This window comes from Rattus norvegicus, chromosome 12 (assembly GCF_021556685.1).
Source record: "Rattus norvegicus strain SHRSP/BbbUtx chromosome 12, alternate assembly SHRSP_T2T, whole genome shotgun sequence".
Classification (NCBI taxonomy): domain Eukaryota; kingdom Metazoa; phylum Chordata; class Mammalia; order Rodentia; family Muridae; genus Rattus; species Rattus norvegicus.
In genome coordinates, this window is record NC_141545.1 from 29,862,266 (window position 1) to 29,879,919 (window position 17,654).

The 17,654-nt window shown below is 44.1% G+C and overlaps 1 long non-coding RNA gene across 1 annotated transcript in view; it reads left to right on the plus strand.

Moving 5' to 3' along the window:
- LOC120095855 (uncharacterized) overlaps positions 1 to 17,039 on the plus strand; it is a 99,483-nt gene extending 82,444 nt beyond the window's left edge. Inside the window, exons 1-3 of the long non-coding RNA XR_015634769.1 lie at positions 8,767 to 8,871; positions 13,923 to 14,069; positions 16,849 to 17,039. This is a non-coding gene — a long non-coding RNA (uncharacterized LOC120095855). Of the gene's footprint in view, positions 8,872 to 13,922; positions 14,070 to 16,848 lie in introns of the transcript that reaches the window.
- Positions 17,040 to 17,654: the final 615 nt, after the last annotated feature.

Sequence of the window (17,654 nt, forward strand, 5' to 3'; positions counted from 1 at the left end):
TCTATGTATCTATGTATCTATTTATCTATGTATGTATGTATGTATGTATCAATCATCTATCTATGTATCTATGTATGTCTGTCTGTCTGTATGTATGTATGTATGTATGTATCTATCTATCTATGTATCTATGTATCTATCTATGTATCTATGTATCTATCTATCTCTATCATATCAATCTATTTATCTACCACCTATCAATCATGTCTATCAACCTATCAATCTACATCATATCAATATCTCTCTTTCTATCTATAACATCTACCTGTCTGTCTGTCTATCCAACTATCTATCAATCTCTATCCACCATCCTTATTAATTCCACCTCTGAATACCTAACCTCAATGACATCTCCACTAAGTAACCGTGAAACACGGAGGCCATCCAGAAGTAGTCACTCACTAGGAGAAGGCAATAATTGTTCTGCTTTTAAAGGCTGCGGTTCAAAGAGGTTTTCACAGCAATTGCTGTTGTTCTTTCTCAAGCTGGATGAGCTTTTCTTTTCTAAACTGTATGCTCATGTGTGTATGCCATTTGCTAATAAATCTTTTAAAGAGTAGAACTAAAAACCCTGCAGTAAGCTAAAGGTAGGAGCCAGACTTTGTTCAACACGCAGTCCTGGCCCCATTAATATGAAGTAAAACTGAGTTCTCCAACTCTCAGTACTTCTTAGCTTATTACTGGCTAGTGTTTCCACAAACACTATCTCAAAACAAAACAAGGGTAAGACCCATATTTAAAACAAGCAACGCTGAGGCTGGGCATGGTGGCCAGCACTTGGGAGGCAGAGAAAGGAGGATCTCCTTGAGTTTGAGGCTAGCCTGGACTACATACTGAGTTCCAGAACAGTCAGGGATACATAGTGAGATGCTGTCTGAAAAAAACAAACAACCAAAAGAAAAGGAAAACAGACAAACAAACACAAACCCAGCACTAGGGAGGTGAAGACAGGCAGATCCTTGGGGCTTCCTGGCCAGCTAGGATAAGCCACTTTGTGAGTCCCAGACCAGTGAGAAACCCTGTTTCCTAACAGCCTGCTAACACAATGTTCCCTTCTACCCCCTCCTGCTGTCTGAACCCTTACTCGTGGCTGATATAGTTGCTGGCACAGTCTCTAGTCAATACTCAATTGCTCAGTCTGGCTTCTCTGGGACATGCCAATGGGACAGTGAACATGAGAGGACACTCACTGGGACTGTCACTCTTCCTCTTTCTTTGTATCTTTTTTCTTTCTCCATTTTCATGTGTACACATGCCTATCAGCATATACATGGGCACACATGTATGTAGGCAGAAGCCAAAGTGTGAGGCAGGGAACCATTATCAACCATTCTTACATATGATTTATTGAGGAAAGGTCTCTCAATCAAGCCCAGAGCTTGTAGATAAGCTAATTTCTTTAGTCAGCTTGCTATCGGAATTCCCTATGTCTACCTTCTTGGGTTAGGATTACAGGCAACTCTCCGCACCCATTTGGCATTTATGTGGATCTGAACTTTGGTTCTCATGTTTGTCTGGCAAATGCTTTAACCCTAAAGCCATGTCCCCAGCCCTCTTGTCTTGAATTGATTAGCATAAGGGATTTGACCCCATCTATGCTCTTATTGCTTTGGACAATTCATTTATTGCCAACAGATCTTTATTAAGTACCTATGAAGCGCCAATCACTGGTTGCAGAAGTTTCAGTGGGAGCTGGGACTTGGCTCAGTGGTTGAGAGCTCTTGCTGCTCTTCCAGAGGACCAGAGATCAGTTCCCACATCCCGAAAGTTATTAACATCACAACTCCAGCTCTAACTACTCTGACATCCTCTTCTGGACTCTGTGGACACCCATGGGCATGTGTGCCTACTCACACACAGACACCCACACCTACACATAATTAAAAGTAAGGAGCTGTCAAGATGTTTTATGGTTAAGAGCACTGGCTGTTCTTCCAGAGGTCCTAGATTCCATTCCTTGCACATACACGGCAGCTCACAAGCATCTATGACTTCATTTCCAAGGGTCTGGTGCTTTCTTCTGACCTCTGCAGGCATGCTTGTGGTGTACACATGTACACAGACACAAAACATTCACACACATAAATTTTTTAAATAAAAATAAAATAGAGCAGACTTAAAGGGCAACTTCCATGAACCTTGGTGTTCTGAGACACACATTTCAGTTATAGAAGCAATTTTTCCAAGTCATCCAATAAATACGAGGATTGACTAGTGTGTAAATTTGTTATAACTGCCATAAAATATACAACAAGCTGGGTACTTGAACAAGAGAGACTTAACTATTCTACCATCGAGGAGCCTGAGCTTCAGGGGTTAGAACCCAGACCAAGGCACTTCTCAAGTTACCCAATTCACAGCCCTCGATTCTTAGTGCTGATTCTGGTCTCTTTGCTGCTGCATGGAGAGGCGGACACCCCACTGAATGCTTTTCTATGAGTTCTTAAACAGACTGTCTGGACATCAAAAACCATCAACACCACTAGTAGCAATACCCCCATTTAGTGGGTAAACCTTTATTAAGTGTGATCCTTTTCCTCACCTCTCCCACATCCTCAAAACTCCTGGTATGTCTTCTCCTCACCATGTCATGTCTAATAATCAGAGACACCCTGACTATTAGCTCATGCCCATTTGAGAGCATTAAAAAAAACACATGGCCTTCCCCCCACTCTGCCCTATAAGCCTCAGTTGTCATCAGAGATGCTGCCATGTTGTCTGTCTACCTATGGCGTTGAAGACTGACCCCCCCTCCTCAGAGCCTCTGCAATGCTCTTGTGTGTCTGTATGTCTATGATGTTCCATAACTCTTCTAATAAATTCCTTACCCAGAAGGACTATCCATCTCTGGGTCTGTCTCACTAAGAGAGAGATACAACTCTCTCTTGTCCTGTTGAGAGGACTGAGTTAGCCAGAGCCAGGCTGACTCCATGATAGACTGCACACTGGAGTTTTGGGAGACTAGGCCTATGTTTTTGTTTCCTAGGAATTAGAACCCGGATCAGGTACCTGTGGTCAGCTAACAACAGCCTCAGGCAGTCAATCCAAGGACACCTTGTCATCTGGCCTGAAGTAAGATTAGGTAGCTAGAAAGAGTAAGCAAGCCTCTGGGAAGTCTACAGAGCCTAACCAATTAGAGACCCAGTCAGACCTCTAAAGATAGAGCTAATCAATCAAGGGAAAAGGGCACAAAACCCTCCCTTGAATTCCCCTGACTAACAATAAAAGCTGGGCCTGTGAGACCATTAGAGGTCTCCATTCCCAAATGGGGAGACCCCTGCATGGAGGGGTATCATTCTTCACTGAATCATGGATCTTTTTTTCTTTTTTAAAGATTTATTCATTTATTATATATAAGTACACTGTAGCTGTCTTCAGACACACCAGAAGAGGGCATCGGATCTCCTTACAGATGGTTGTGAGCCACCATGTGGTTGCTGGGAATTGAACTCAGGACCTCTGGAAGAGCAGTCAGTGCTCTTAACTGCTGAGCCATCTCTCCAGCCCTGAATCATGAATCTTAACACGTCACTCCAGATGAAAGCCAGCTAACTCTTGAACATGTAAGAAAGGCCCTCGGTGACAAGTGATGTCAGAGATGAATTCATACATGGGACCTCAGCGGATGAGTCTTTTTAGACACTTCTTGAAATGTCCATGTGATAGGGATGTGGAACTGCATATTTGCTAAGGAAGCAGGAGGCGCCACTCAGAGATAATAGAAACAGAAACTCAGGACTTTGGTGGCACCACAGAAGGGTCACAGCATCTCTGGAAGACCTCTCTCTGAACTTCCTATACAAGAAAAACAAAATCCCATCCTGTTCAGTCACTGTGGTTTGGTTTACGATCAACCCGATGTTAATCCTAAGTGACAAATTGGTTAATTAAAAATACAATTTTCTCTGAAGTGAGCTTATATAAGACCTTTCCCTCCTTCCCATTAGTTCTGATCACGAACAGGAGGCTGAGACCCCTCCTCCCCAACCCTCCCCAGGACTTACAAAAAGACAGAGACGCTCTCCAGTATCGTCAATAAAATCAAAAGGGCTCTCAGGGTTGAGCGAGAAGCCAATTATCAGAGAAGGAGCTGCTTTACATTGGTAAGCAGAGCAAAAGGAGACCAGGAGCTGCCTGCAAGCCTGATGTGGGCCGGAAGTAGGTCAGAAGGAAGAAAGAACTGTGATGTGAACAGAGCCACCCTGGGGAACAACTCTGACAGATGTTTTGTTGATAAAGGCCTTTGTCTCTTTTCTTCGCCTATCGCAAAACTCCCAAGACTATAACTTAGAGAGAATAGAAGGTTTATTCAGCTCAGAGATCCACAGCCTGAGAGCTGGCATCTACTCTGATGAGGATATCACGTGGTAGAGAGGGCCACATGCCAAAGCAGAATGGTGTGCTTGCTTCTATCTCTGACTAAGGCCATTATGGTAGCTCCATCCTTCTCACGATTTCATCTAATTCTAATTACTTCCCAAAGGCCCTGCCCCCAAATATTGTTCATTAGGATGAATTTGGAGTTTAAGTTAACACGTGAACTGTTACACTTTTTTTTATATTACTTTTCTTGCTGCTGTGACAAAATACCTGATAAAAGCAACTTAATGGATGATGGGGTGGTTGTGGCCCACAGTCTGAGGGTGCACAGTCCATCATTGTGGGGACAGCATGGCAGCAGAGCATGAGATGGCTGGTCACATTGTATCCACAGTCTGGAAGCAGAGAGAGATGCTCACTTTCTCTTTTTTTGATTCAGTCTGGAACCTCAGTCCACTGGGCATCATGCCTATATTTTGGGTAGGTCTTCCCTCCTCAGTTAAACCCTTTTTGGAAACATCCTCATAATATCCCAAAAGGTGATTCTATATCCCATCAGGTTGACAATTAAGATTAACCACTGTAGCAGTCAAACCAGAGTCAAGATAGTCTTAGCTTTATGAGCAACAGTATGGCAGTATGGGGCTGCCACACTAAGGAGGGCAGGACTGGCTAGATTCTTCACTGATTTGTGGAACCGAGCCTCTTTTCTTCAGTTATAGAGTTCCTGACTTGTGCAAACTGTATGTGCTTGTACTAGCATGGTTACTGAGAAAATTGTGGGGTAACTGGGCTTGGTTCAGCAGGTTAATATTTCCAGCACTTGGCGTTACTGAGGAGAGATGATTGCAAGCTCAAAGCCATCTCCAACTACAGAGTGAGACCAAAGCTAGCCTGGAAGGCTTAGTAAAACCACGTTTGAAAATAACTAGAAAGAGATGCTGGGATATAGTTCAGTGGTAAAAACTACTTGTTTAAAACCCACTTGTTGGGGTGTGTGACTCAGTGGTAGAGCCCCTGCCTAGAATCCCCCAGGGAGGGGCTGGGGGCGTGGCTCAGTGGTAGAGCCCCTGCCTAGAATCCCCCAGTGAGGGGCTGGGGGTGTGGCTCAGTGGTAGAGCCCCTGCCTAGAATCCCCCAGTGAGGGGCTGGGGTGTGGCTCAGTGTGAGAGCCCCTGCCTAGAATGCCCCAAGAAGGACTTGGAGCTATGACTCAGAAGTAGGGTGCCTGCATAGAATTCCCTAGTGAGGGGCTGGAGGTGATGCTGCATGGTAAAACGCTTACCTATCCAGTACTGTAAACAAACAAGCAAACTACAACAGCAACTAAAATTAGGGGAAGATACAGGCGATTCCCCAGTTCTGACTCCCCAGTGTCAGGTCCTTCCTTTCATATTTTGTCACCTGAGAGCTCTTTTCGTTGATAGACCTCTGTGATTTACTGCATATGTACATTTTGGCGGAATGAGTGAGACATTTTTCATTTTCATACCTGATGTGGGAAGGAGCCATAAAATGTGTCTCTGAAGTCACACCCGAGGGCCTCTTGATTAGGAATTAAACTGCTTGTGTGATTTATTCAATGTGGGCTTAAGGAAACAAGGGATGGCAAGTAAACATGATTGGCAGAAGACTCTCATCTCTGCCTCTGTTGAGAGCACAGATTCCGATGGAGATCGTATGATGTGATAGAACAACCGAATGGGGTGTGGACTTGGAAAGAGCAGAGGACGGCACTGATTGCCTCACTTGGGGTCTGCTTTTGGGATATGGGAATTGGTCAGCTCGTCGAATGTCGTTTTTTGGTTAAGTTTTGTTTCTTGCTGTGACACATCTGACAAAAGCAGCTTAAGAGAAATAGTGTTTATTTGGCTCACAATTCGTAGTCCATCCTTGCAGGGAACTTGGAACAGCTCATCGTATCGTATAACATCCACAGCCAAGAGCAGAATGAAGCCAGTTAATGCATGCATGTGTTGCTTAGCTTGTTTTCTCCCTCTTACACAGTTCCAGATCCCTTGCCTTGGGAATGGTGCTGCCCACAGTGGATGAGTATTCCAAATAACCAAGAGAAATCCCCACAGAAATACCAACCTAACCTAGATGCATGCACATACATGTGCATACAGTCTACACACTCATGTGTGAGCATGGGCACACCTATGCTACACTCAAAACAAAATAATGCATTTGGTTGGGTCAAAAGTTTAAAACTGTAATATTGAGCATGCTAAGTAAGTATGAAGCAGTTTTGCTTCTAACATGTTGCCCAACTTCTGAACTCACTTTGGCTTCCTTTTCCGGTTGTCATCCAGGTGGTCTTTTCTAAAACTTACCTTCCTAGTCAACTGTATGGTTTGTTAAACCACATTTGTGTGCCTATCTGTCATAAGACAATAAAAGATCTAAATTAATAGTGAAAAACAGGAAAGGGAGTTTTATTTAATGTGGCTGTACTGAGAAGAGGGATAAAGAAATCCAGCAGATGCGCCTCGCCTAAATCCATTTTGGGGTAGGTTAAGTTTTAAAGAGAGGGCTAGAGGTATGCACATATAATCAGGCCTGGCTACGGTGTGGCCCTGGCAACTTCAGGCTCTGCCCACCACTGGTCTCTGAATTATCTCTTTGGTAAGACGTCTGACAAGCTCTTTCAAGGAGAAAGCTTTCCTCTCTGCCTGGGCCAGACTTTAGTCTTCTTTGTCAGTAAGCATGGCATTCTGGAAAATTCCAGGTTCTTGAGATAGTCTGATAGTCAAACAGAGAGACACAAGTATCTCCTTTCTTTACCCTTCCTTATCTACTTCCTCCCTTTCTTTTTCTTATCTCCTGTCTCCTCTCTCCCTCTAGATGTCTGTAGGGGCCATTCAGCCAGTTACATATGGGATAAACTTGCAAGGGTGAGAATCAGTAGTCACAATAGCCAGGGAACATTCTTCACCAATGGATATGGAAGATGGCTCAGTCCGCAAAATGCTTTCCTTGCCAATGTGAGGACCTGGATTCAATCTCCAGAAGCCATATTAATAAATAAGCAGAGACAAACAAAATAAACACTGTGTATATGTTTGTGTGTATATTAATTAGATGCATATTTTCTTAAAATATATTTGTGTGTATATGTTTGTGTATGGGTATATATACTATATATAGTGTCCCAGTCCAGTGGTTCTCAACCTGTGGGTCATGACCCCTTTGGGGGTTTCATATCATATATCATTTGTATCAGATATTTACATTACTATTCATAGCAGTAGCAAATTACAGTTATGAAGTAGCAACAGAAATAACTTTATGGTTGGGGGGGTCACCACAATGCGAATTAAAGGGTTGCAGCATCCGTAGAGATAGACAGATCCTATTTGCTCATTGGCCAGCCAGCCTAACCTAATGAATGGACTTCAGGGCAATGAGAGACTATCTTAAAAACGTACAAAGTAGACAGCACTGAGGAACAACACCCAAGCTTGTTCTCTGATGCTTATGTTCCCGTGGGCACATGTGTATGTGCACCTGCATATACATATGCAACCTCCCCCATGAACATGTGTGCACAAATATACATGCATACAGAAAAAAAAAGAAAGGCTTTAAAGGGACAGCTGGGAAATTTCAACAAGTGATATTAATTAGATGTGTATTTTCTTAAAAATATATTTGCGTGTGTATGTTTGTGTATGTGTATGTTTGTATGTATATGTGTTTCTATGTGTATATGTTTGCATGTGTGAATGTTTGTGTGCATGTGCAGTTCTACATGTGTTCGGAGGTCAGAGAACATCTTTCTCTATTGCTCTCATTTTATTTTTCATGACAGAGTCTCTCCCTGAATCTGGATCTCACTGACTGGCTGTACTTGCTGGCCAGCAAGCTTTGGGGATCCCCAGTGTTTTCCACAGCACTGGGATTACAGATGCGTTCCATTGCACCTGGCTATCACATAGGTGCTGGGAATCCAAAGTCAGGTCATTGTGTTTACCTGGTGCCCTGGCTGGTTTTATGTACACCTGACACAATGTTGCCACTGGGTTGCCCTGTGGGCAAGTCTGCAGTGCATTCTCTTGGTTAGCGATTGATATGGGAGGGTCTAGATCACTGTGGCAGTGCCATGCCTGGGCCGGTGATTCCTGAGTGGTATAAGAAAGCAGGCTGAGCAAGCCATGGGGAACAAGCCTACAAGTAGCTCTCCTCCATGGCTACTACATCAGCTCTTGCCTCTAGGATCCTGCCCTCTTTAAACTCCTGCCCTGACTTTCCTTAGCAATTGAGTCTGACCTGCGAGTTATAAGCTGAAATGCACCTTTTCCTCCCCAGGTTTGTTTATGGTCATGGTGTTTTATCACCATGGTAGAAACCCTAACTAAGACTCATGGCAAACAATTTACTCATTGTGATCCATGGTGACATGACCTCAGCCCTGAGACATATTCTCCACTGACCTGTCCCATACAGGAAATGACAAGAATAACTGAAGTCCCTCTAATGTGACCACGATTAGAAGATTCACTTAAAATCTAGCCAGAGTGAACTTCAGTTCTTGTCTCTCATATGTGAGTAAGAGAATATACAGTGTGTTACTTATTTGGGGAGGCCATGAATATATGGCCAGGGCCCTTCCTGGTTTGGTCTCAACAACAAAAACTGGTTGGTTATAATCAGTGACAAGGCATATTATTTTTCCAGCCAAGAACCAGTTTCTGATCCAACTCCCCATGGCTTGCTGTTGTTGTTTTGTTTCTTTGTTTTTGTAGATCAGAGACCAGCTTCATAATGAATGTGCGAAAGAACTAGAATAGTTATAGTTTCTTCTAGAAGTTTCTGACATTCTGTCTAGATATGTGATTCTTGCAACTTAGGAATAAAAGTAGTTCCCCATCTCCTGTTTCCATGCCAAGTGGGTATAACTAACCTTTTTGGTTCTGTTTTTGAAATGGTATCTCATGGTAGTCTTGAACTCACCATGCAACCAGGGATGATCTTGAACTCATGGCCTGTCTCCCCCTCCTACGTGCCGGGATCACAGGTGTGTACCCCCCATGCCTACCTTGGAATTCACCTATGTAAGGGAGGCAGTAAATTGCCTCGAGCTGGAGAGGAAGAAGGAGGTAGAATTCTGACCTATTTAAATCCATGCAGCCTGTTTGCAGGCTGCCAAATGGATGTTAACTTAAGCACACTGCTCGGCTTAGGACAGAATGATGAGAAATGGAAACTCAAGAGAGGTAAGGACAGCTCCAGGGGACAGACAATGGCGCTTCAGAAAAACCTTTGTCACTGAACACGGAGACATAACAGCACTCATAGAAACAACAGAACAGCTTCTGAGCTGCGGAAGAAAAAAAAAAAAAACAACCCTCTACATCTGCAGATCAAAAGAGCCTACCAGCCACCAGGCAGGGAGAATGGAAACAGATCAACACCTAGAACTATGTCTCTGAAATTCTTATACTTAAAGGACAAAGAAGAAGGGAGAAAAAAAAAAACCCTACCCACGCACATTGCAGATTTAGCTTCAACTTGCCCTTTGCAGTGTTAAACAGGGCACGACACTGACCAGCGAAGGTAGCTTTGAAGGGAGATGTTGTCTTATGTGATTTTGCTTATGTGTCGTGTGGAGGCACTAAGAAGGCATCCTTGGTCCTGAGAGACACAGCCAGAACACAGCAAATACAGAGGCGAATGCCAGCAGCAAACCATTGAACTGAGAACGGGACCCCCGTTGAAGGAATCAGAGAAAGGACTGAAAGAGCTTGAAGGGGCTTGAGACCCCATATGAACAACAATGCCAAGCAACCGGAGCTTCCAGGGACTAAGCCACTACCCAAAGACTATACATGGACTGACCCTGGGCTCCAACCTCATAGGTAGCATTGAATATCCTAGTAAGAGCACTAGTGGAAGGGGAAGCCCTTGGTCCTGCCAAGACTAAACCCCCAGTGAACGTGATCGTTGGGGGGAGGGCGGTAATGGGGGGAAGATGGGGAGGGGAACACCCATAGAGAAGGGGAGGGAGAGGGGTTAGGGGAATGTTGGCCCGGAAACCAGGAAAGGGAATAACATTCGAAAAGTAAATAAGAAATACTCAAGTTAATAAAGAAAAAAAAAGGGAAAAAAAAGAGATTTTAGGCACTCTAAAAAAAAAAAAAGAAGGCATCCTTGGTTAGATGGCAACCCCAGGATAGTACCACTCTCCCACCCAGTGTCAGAAAGCTAACAAAGGTATGCAAGCCAGCCAGCACACCATTTTTTTTGTAAAGTCTCTACAGTCAACCATATTGAACATGGAGAAAACGAGAGCCAACCTGAAGGTCGCTGAGATACAGAATGGGGTTGAGATATCTTCTCTCCATATGTTTTGAAAGCAGAATGCAAATGTTATCATTTGTTCTGGAGAGGGAGGGTGCACAAACAGAAGGAGGGTCCGAAATTTCAAGCTGTGCCTCTGAGATCCAGGAGACAGAGGTAGAATAGTCATTTTCTACTCTGACAGCAGTACAGTGTGCCCCTCGGCATGTAAAGTGTCAGCCATGAGGACTGGGATGCTCCCAAAGACCTCCTAGTGATGGAAATAATTCCATCTCATCCATTTGTAGCTCCTTCTCTCAATGACTGTAGCTCTGGTTGATTCCCACTCTGTTCTTGTAGAGCCAATCCTAGTGTTTTTGTCCTTTGCTAGGGAGAAGTAGGGTGGGACTTCGGAATTCACTGCAGTAGAGAAGGTGATTTTATTTGTGTAAAATGTGTTGCTGTGTAGCTATTTCCTCCAAATTGAACCATTCCATCCTGGAGGGAGGCTTAAGACTCAGACAGTGAATGAAACTCACCAGTTTCAGGAAGTCCCTGAAACTGAAAAGATTCATGAGGTTCCTTTTCAAGGTTCTACAAGCAGTAAGAATAGCTGTAGAGAGGCAGCTATTCAAGCTGCCTGTAAGTTGTGTGTGGAGCACCAGGTGATTCAGCTTTTGGGTGTTTTCATGCTAGAGGTGTCTTTCCATGAATGTAGCTGTCTCTGAGTCACCATGATCCTGTGAGCAACCACTCAAACTTGCCTTGAAAGCAAGCCCAATGAACTCATTAGTATGTTAAGTTGGAATGTAGTGGAATGATTATCTTGGTCAGCCATTGGTATCCTATTTGAAATGAGTAAACCTTTCTTTGAATGGCCTCAGAAAAAGCCACACAACATAGAGGTCCAGGGAGGACCTTTTCTCTGGAGGAATCTGAGACCTTTCTGTATTTTGTTCCTCTGGTAGGGACAGCACACTTCACCTCCTATCAACATCTTTCTTCTTTCCCTATCTGCCTCCTGTACCATCAGTCTACCTAGTCTGGAAGGAGAGACACTGGTCTCACAATGTCTTATCTTCTGGGCCTTTTCAGCTTTGTTTTGGCATCATGTAGTATGAAGGATATAGAATGTACTTGAGAGTAGACATGACCACAGAATCGCAATGGGAGGCAACCCAAATGGTCAAAAAGACTTTTGTTACTTTGTGCAGTGTGAAGTAGGATGTCTATGTAGCACAGCACACAAAGCACGAGTACACAACACAAGCCAAGGAAGTGAGCATGCATATTCTGAAAGCTGCAGGACTCTGGTGGGGGAAATCAAAGGAGGCACATTAAATGGAAAGATATCTAAGGTTTGTGTAGCAGAATTAACACCATGAAAATGCCTGTACTACCAAATGCGGCCCATGATCAAGCTGTTTTAATGCCAGTGACATTTGCTCATAAAAATATATAACAAAAGCAATTTTTAATTTCAATTTTCCATGAGACCATGGTAGTCTCGGACTAGTCAAACCAGAGAAAAAACTGAGGATATTTTTTTTTTCTGATTTCAAAATGATGAAGCTACATCGAGAAAAATGGTCAAGGTTAGGAAACAACAACAACAACAACAATTTCCAAAGTAAAGAACACAGAAATAAACTTATACATACATGGCTAAGTATTGTGTGCCCTGCCTTAGTCACTTTCCCAAGTTCTGAGATTATATCCAGGAGCTGCCAGATCAGCCTTTCTTGCGTAATTCTTTGTAGGGGAACCTGGCAGCAGAGATGAACAAAGAAAACTTATTCTTTAAGTTATACTGCACACATTTCTATGTAACGCTAGTACCTGAAGGATTATATTAAAATGGTACCAGTGCGGTTTTTGCAGAAGTAAGGAAGCAGAGTTGGCATTATATAGAATAATGTTTTTCCTTTGTTGGCTTTTCTTAATCTCTACATGATATTTACTTTTCCAAACTAGAAACATAACTTCAAAAATGTCTTTGAAAAATGAAGCAATTGGACCCATGGAGATGGCTTAGTGTGTGACAGCAAATGTAAGGACCTTAGTTTGAATCCCCAGCATGAGTATAAAAAAAACAAACCAGTCATGGTATACATCATTACCACGCCAGTGCTGCACAGGGTAGAGTCAGGGGGATGGCTGTGGCTTTCTGGCTACCTAGCTGAAGGTTCAGTGGTCCTCCATCTGTGTCCTCCCCTTTTACCCTGGAGGCTGTTGGCCACCAGCCTGAAGGGAGAAAGAGGGCAGAGTTAGAGATGTTCAGACAACAGTGAATATGGCGGAAAGACCTCTGGAGACTGCTGCAGAGAATCTAGTCTACTTTATTGTTTCAGGGATAGGGTCTATAAGGGCATTTTTTAGGGATGGGGTGGAAAGGGCTAATTGGCCCTGGCATCAAGGGAGCAGGAAGGGCTGATTGGCTCTAGTATAGCAGTTATGCAGACAGGAAGCAGAGTATGATGTGTGTGCTGTTATGCAGCCTTGCAGAGAGCTTTGTATAGGTCACTTTTTGGACAATGCCAGACAAGGCCATCTACCTGTGTTGAGGGGCAATTTCCAGACAAAGACAGGAAGAGACAGGAAAGCCCCAATGAGAAAGAGAGTCTCCAATTTTGCTCCATGCTCAAAATGGTCATGGGGTACTCCGACCTTACTAGCAAGGTTCCCCAACAAGACAGCCTGTCTCAAGAGAACGAGGAAGGGAGTAAGATAAGAGGGAGACAACTGATGTTCTCTTTTGGACTCCATAGGTGTGTATGGGTGTTTATGCCCACGTGAACACACACCACACACATGAGCACACACTATAGGCAGATTCCAGGAGCTGTTGGCCAGCCAAGCTAGCCAGTTGATGGGCAGGTTATGTCTCAAGGGACTAAGGCAGAGGGTGGTAGAGCAGGACACTTGACATTGCCTTCTTGCCTCTCTATTCACACACACACACACACACACACACACACACACACACACACACACACACGCTCTGAAGCAATTAAGAGCAAACCCAGCCCATACAGAAAAGAGAAGAACATAACCAGAAATGATAGGTGCGTACTTAATTCTGGTGAGCATGAAATTCAAGCCTAAACTTTGTGGTAACTGAGGTCGGATAAAAAAAAACTTAAATAACCTGTCAACTTCATCATCTCACAGAAGAAGCAAATTGCTTCTCTAGAAGGCACCACATTTTATCCCAGTCATAAAATATACAGGGAATTTTACAGGCCGTTAGATCATTTTCTCAGGGACATTGAGTAGCTAATAGACTAGATACTCAACTGTAATAATTCTTTCTTTCCTAGACTTCAACCCTCACATCAAAGGCCGTGGCATGAAAATCTGCATGGGGATTTCTCTCTGCAATGTGGCGTTTTCTTACTCGTCTTTCTGCCTGGCATCAAGGATGGGACTTAGGAACCTACAGATTGATTGACATGTTCTCAAATAAGGTACAGAACGTGCCAGAGGAGGGGACTCACTCTCTTTGGGACATGGCTGCTGGTCTTCTTTGTTAGACTAAACCTTGCATTTTATGGTGATTTTCCCCATATATGTACCTGTGAGAGGAGAATGTATTGTGTCACAGCACATTGACACAATTTTTTGAGAGTGGCAGGATTTTTTTTTCTGCCAAGATAGGCTTCACCCTGGGACTTAAGGTAATGGGCACACAACAGCCATTAAAAACCACCTTTAGATAGTGATTCTTGAGTTATTTTTAACAATTACATGTATGTATGTACATATGTATGTATTTATGTATTATCTGAGCACATGTATGTGGAGGTCATAGGACAACTTGCAGAAGTCACTTTTCTCCCTCTACCATGTAGGCCCTGGGGATTTACATGTCATCAGATGGGGTGACAAGCACCTTTACCTGATGAGCCATTTTGTCGGCTTGAGCCATTTGCTTGTGCTTTTGATGGTTAAAGATGCAGACACACAGGAGTAAGTAAAGCAAAGGCAAGCCTCATTAAGGGGGGCTGAGGAGAAGTGGGGACTTATGGGGTAGTGGAGGATATTCCCAAGATTTAAAGGCAAGCAGGCAGGCAGGCAGGCAGGCAGGCAGGCAGGCAGGCAGGCAGGCAAGCAGGCAAGCAGCAGGCAAGCAGGCAAGCAGGCAGGCAGGCAGGCAAACGGCATTCAGGGCATATGTGGGAGGGGACCCACGTGGGTTGCTGTGTTGTGTCTCATTCAGGAGCCTTTTTAAAACGAGGCCTGTAGCTAGATAGGGAGGAAAGCTGTGAATACATGTCTATACATGACATCTACTTCACAGAAGCTGTGGTTATCTGTGCCAGACCTGTGCAAGATCAAGCCATCCATTCAACATGAATGGGAGAGAGGCACATGAACCATTACCCTTATTGAAGGGGCTATTGGAAGTTGATGTTTGCTAAAGGAGGGAACTCATTCTCCTTTGAGACATGGATGTTGGTAGGTTGCTCATGACCCAGTGTATGGCCACATACCCATGAGTATATGGGAAGCACTAATTGCACTCAGGTGGCTGTTGATAATGATAAAAAAGAGGTCTTAGAGTTGGAAGGGATGCACAGTGAGGTACTGGGAGGAGTAGGAAGGGTTAATGGTACATGGATATGACCATTATGCATTATATGAATGTATGAAACCTTCAAAGGATAAAAATATTAAAAATAAAAATTTGGAACTGGGCAAAGGATGAGGTAATTTCTATAAGATTCATTCATTCTTTCAAAATATCATGGGGGTTGAGCCAATTAGGAAATTATACACATGTGCTGCATGGTTTTATGCCAACTTGATACAAGTTAAAGTCATCTGAGAAGAGGAAACATGGAATAAGAAAATGCCTCCATAAGGTCATGCTGTATTCAGCCTGAAGGGCATTTTCTTAACCAGTGATTGATGGAGGAGGGTCCAGCCCATCATGGGTGGTGCCATCCTTAGGTTTTATAAGAACCCATCCTGGTGGTTCTGGGTTCTATAAGAAATCAGGCTGAGCAAGCCATGAGGAGCAAGCCAGTAAGCAGCGCGCATCCATGGCCTCTACCTCAGCTCCTGCCTCTAGGTTCCTGCCCTGCTTGAGTTTCTGTCCTGATTTCCTTCGATGATGAACTGTGATCTAGAAGCTTAAGCTGGATAAACCCTTTTTCTCCCCAAGTTGCTTTGGTCATGGTGCTTCATCCCAGCAACACTAACCCAAACCAAGATGCCAGGGCGAGCAAATGTGAAGTTGCATACTGTTCATGTTCACAGGAGTTTGTGAATCCTCTTGGTGACAATCTCTGACTTCTGCTTTGTTAGCAGCTGATCTTGACTGTCTCCAAGCATTTAGCTCTGGCAGTGATGATTCTGATGACCTCGCAGGTGTCTTTCTGGATGCTAATAGAACTGTACTCTGTTCTCACATGCATGTGGCTAGGCAGTGCTTTTTACAATGGACCATCTCCCTACAACCTACAGAAAGCTAGCCTCTCCTTTCGTGTTGTCAGTAACACCTGTTTAGAGCAATCGAATGTAGCCTGAGGTAGGATGCTGTGTCTAAGCAAAGAGTTTAAAGACTTACTTTTATTATTTTAAATTGTGTGTGTGTGTGTGTGTGTGTGTGTGTGCATGCACATACACATAAATATGCACATGTGGATGCATAACTGCATATGAGTGTGGGTGTCCATCAAGGCCTATGGGGGGCATCATATTTCTTAGAGATGGAGTTATAGGTGTTTGTGAGTCACCAGACATGGGTGCTGGGAATCTGACCTAGGTCTCCTTAAAGAGCCACCTTTCTAGCCTCCAAGCAAAAAGTTTAAGAGAATTCCATAAGGTTTGGCATCTGCTCTGCACTCAGGTAAGTAAATTCAGAAGGTGACTGCACATCTTTAATCTGTGATCTTAGATGAGTAAGACAAGCAAGGGACAGATGATCCAAGAAGGACAAGAAACTCAAGCAGCAAATGTAACTGTATTGTGAGCCATTGTGGGGTTGCTCTTTACGCATCATAACCTGGCAAAAGCAGACTAATGGATCCTTTCTCCTCCTCCCCCCCCCTCCTCCCCTTCTCCTCCATCTCCTCTTCTTTCTCTTCCTTCACTCTCTTTTTGGAGGGGTGCATGTGTCTGTGATCAAGGCTTATACACATGTTTTGGGAGTGAGCACATATGTGAATGTACGTGTGGAAGCCACAGGTTGTCTTTGGATGTCTTTATCACTCTTTACCTTTTCTTAATTTTTTGATACAGGGTCTCTTCTTGAACCTGGAGCTCACCACTGCTGCTAGACTGGATGGCCAGAGTGCCACCTGTCTCTACCTCCCAGCACTGTGGTTATAGGACATGTTGCTTGTCCCACACATGACCTCGCCAGCAAGAAAACACGCGGGGACATACGAATCCTTGCGGCAGCCAAAACCTTTTATTAAATCTTAAAGAGAGCCCCGCGTGCCCGCATGGCGTGGCTTATATACACCCTAGCGAGGCACATCCACACCTGATTGGTCGCTCACCCATGATCTCATAAGGCACGCCCCGGAGTGGGCAAAGACCTGGCACGAAGGCACTCTTGCACATGTGCACACAGTTAACTTCCTGAAAGTCGGCTGGTGTGGCGGAGGCCAGCGCCATCTTGTAATGGCGGGAGCTATCCTGGCCTTCCACGTGGGGCACAGTGGAAGCCAGCGCCATCTTGTGGTGGCGAATGTTAAAGCGGCCCTCTACAGTTGCTATGCCCTGAAAAATTGGGTGCTGGGGATCTGAACTTGGGTCTTCATACATGCACAGCAAGCAGTTCACCCACTGCATTATCTCCCCACCCCAAAACCTTTTATCCTCTTGATCTAGTCACTGAGTTCTCTAGTAAGTATGTGTAGTATGGATATATAATCTGTTAACTGAAGCAGAATTGAGAAGCTTTGAACAGCAGATGCTCCCCTCTGGTGAGGCTATCCTTGGGGCTTCTAGAAGAGCTTCAGAGAGTCTGTCATCATTTAAGGCAGCCCATTTTATGTTTTTTTTTTGTACCAATGCACATTTCAGGAGGCAGGGAGAAG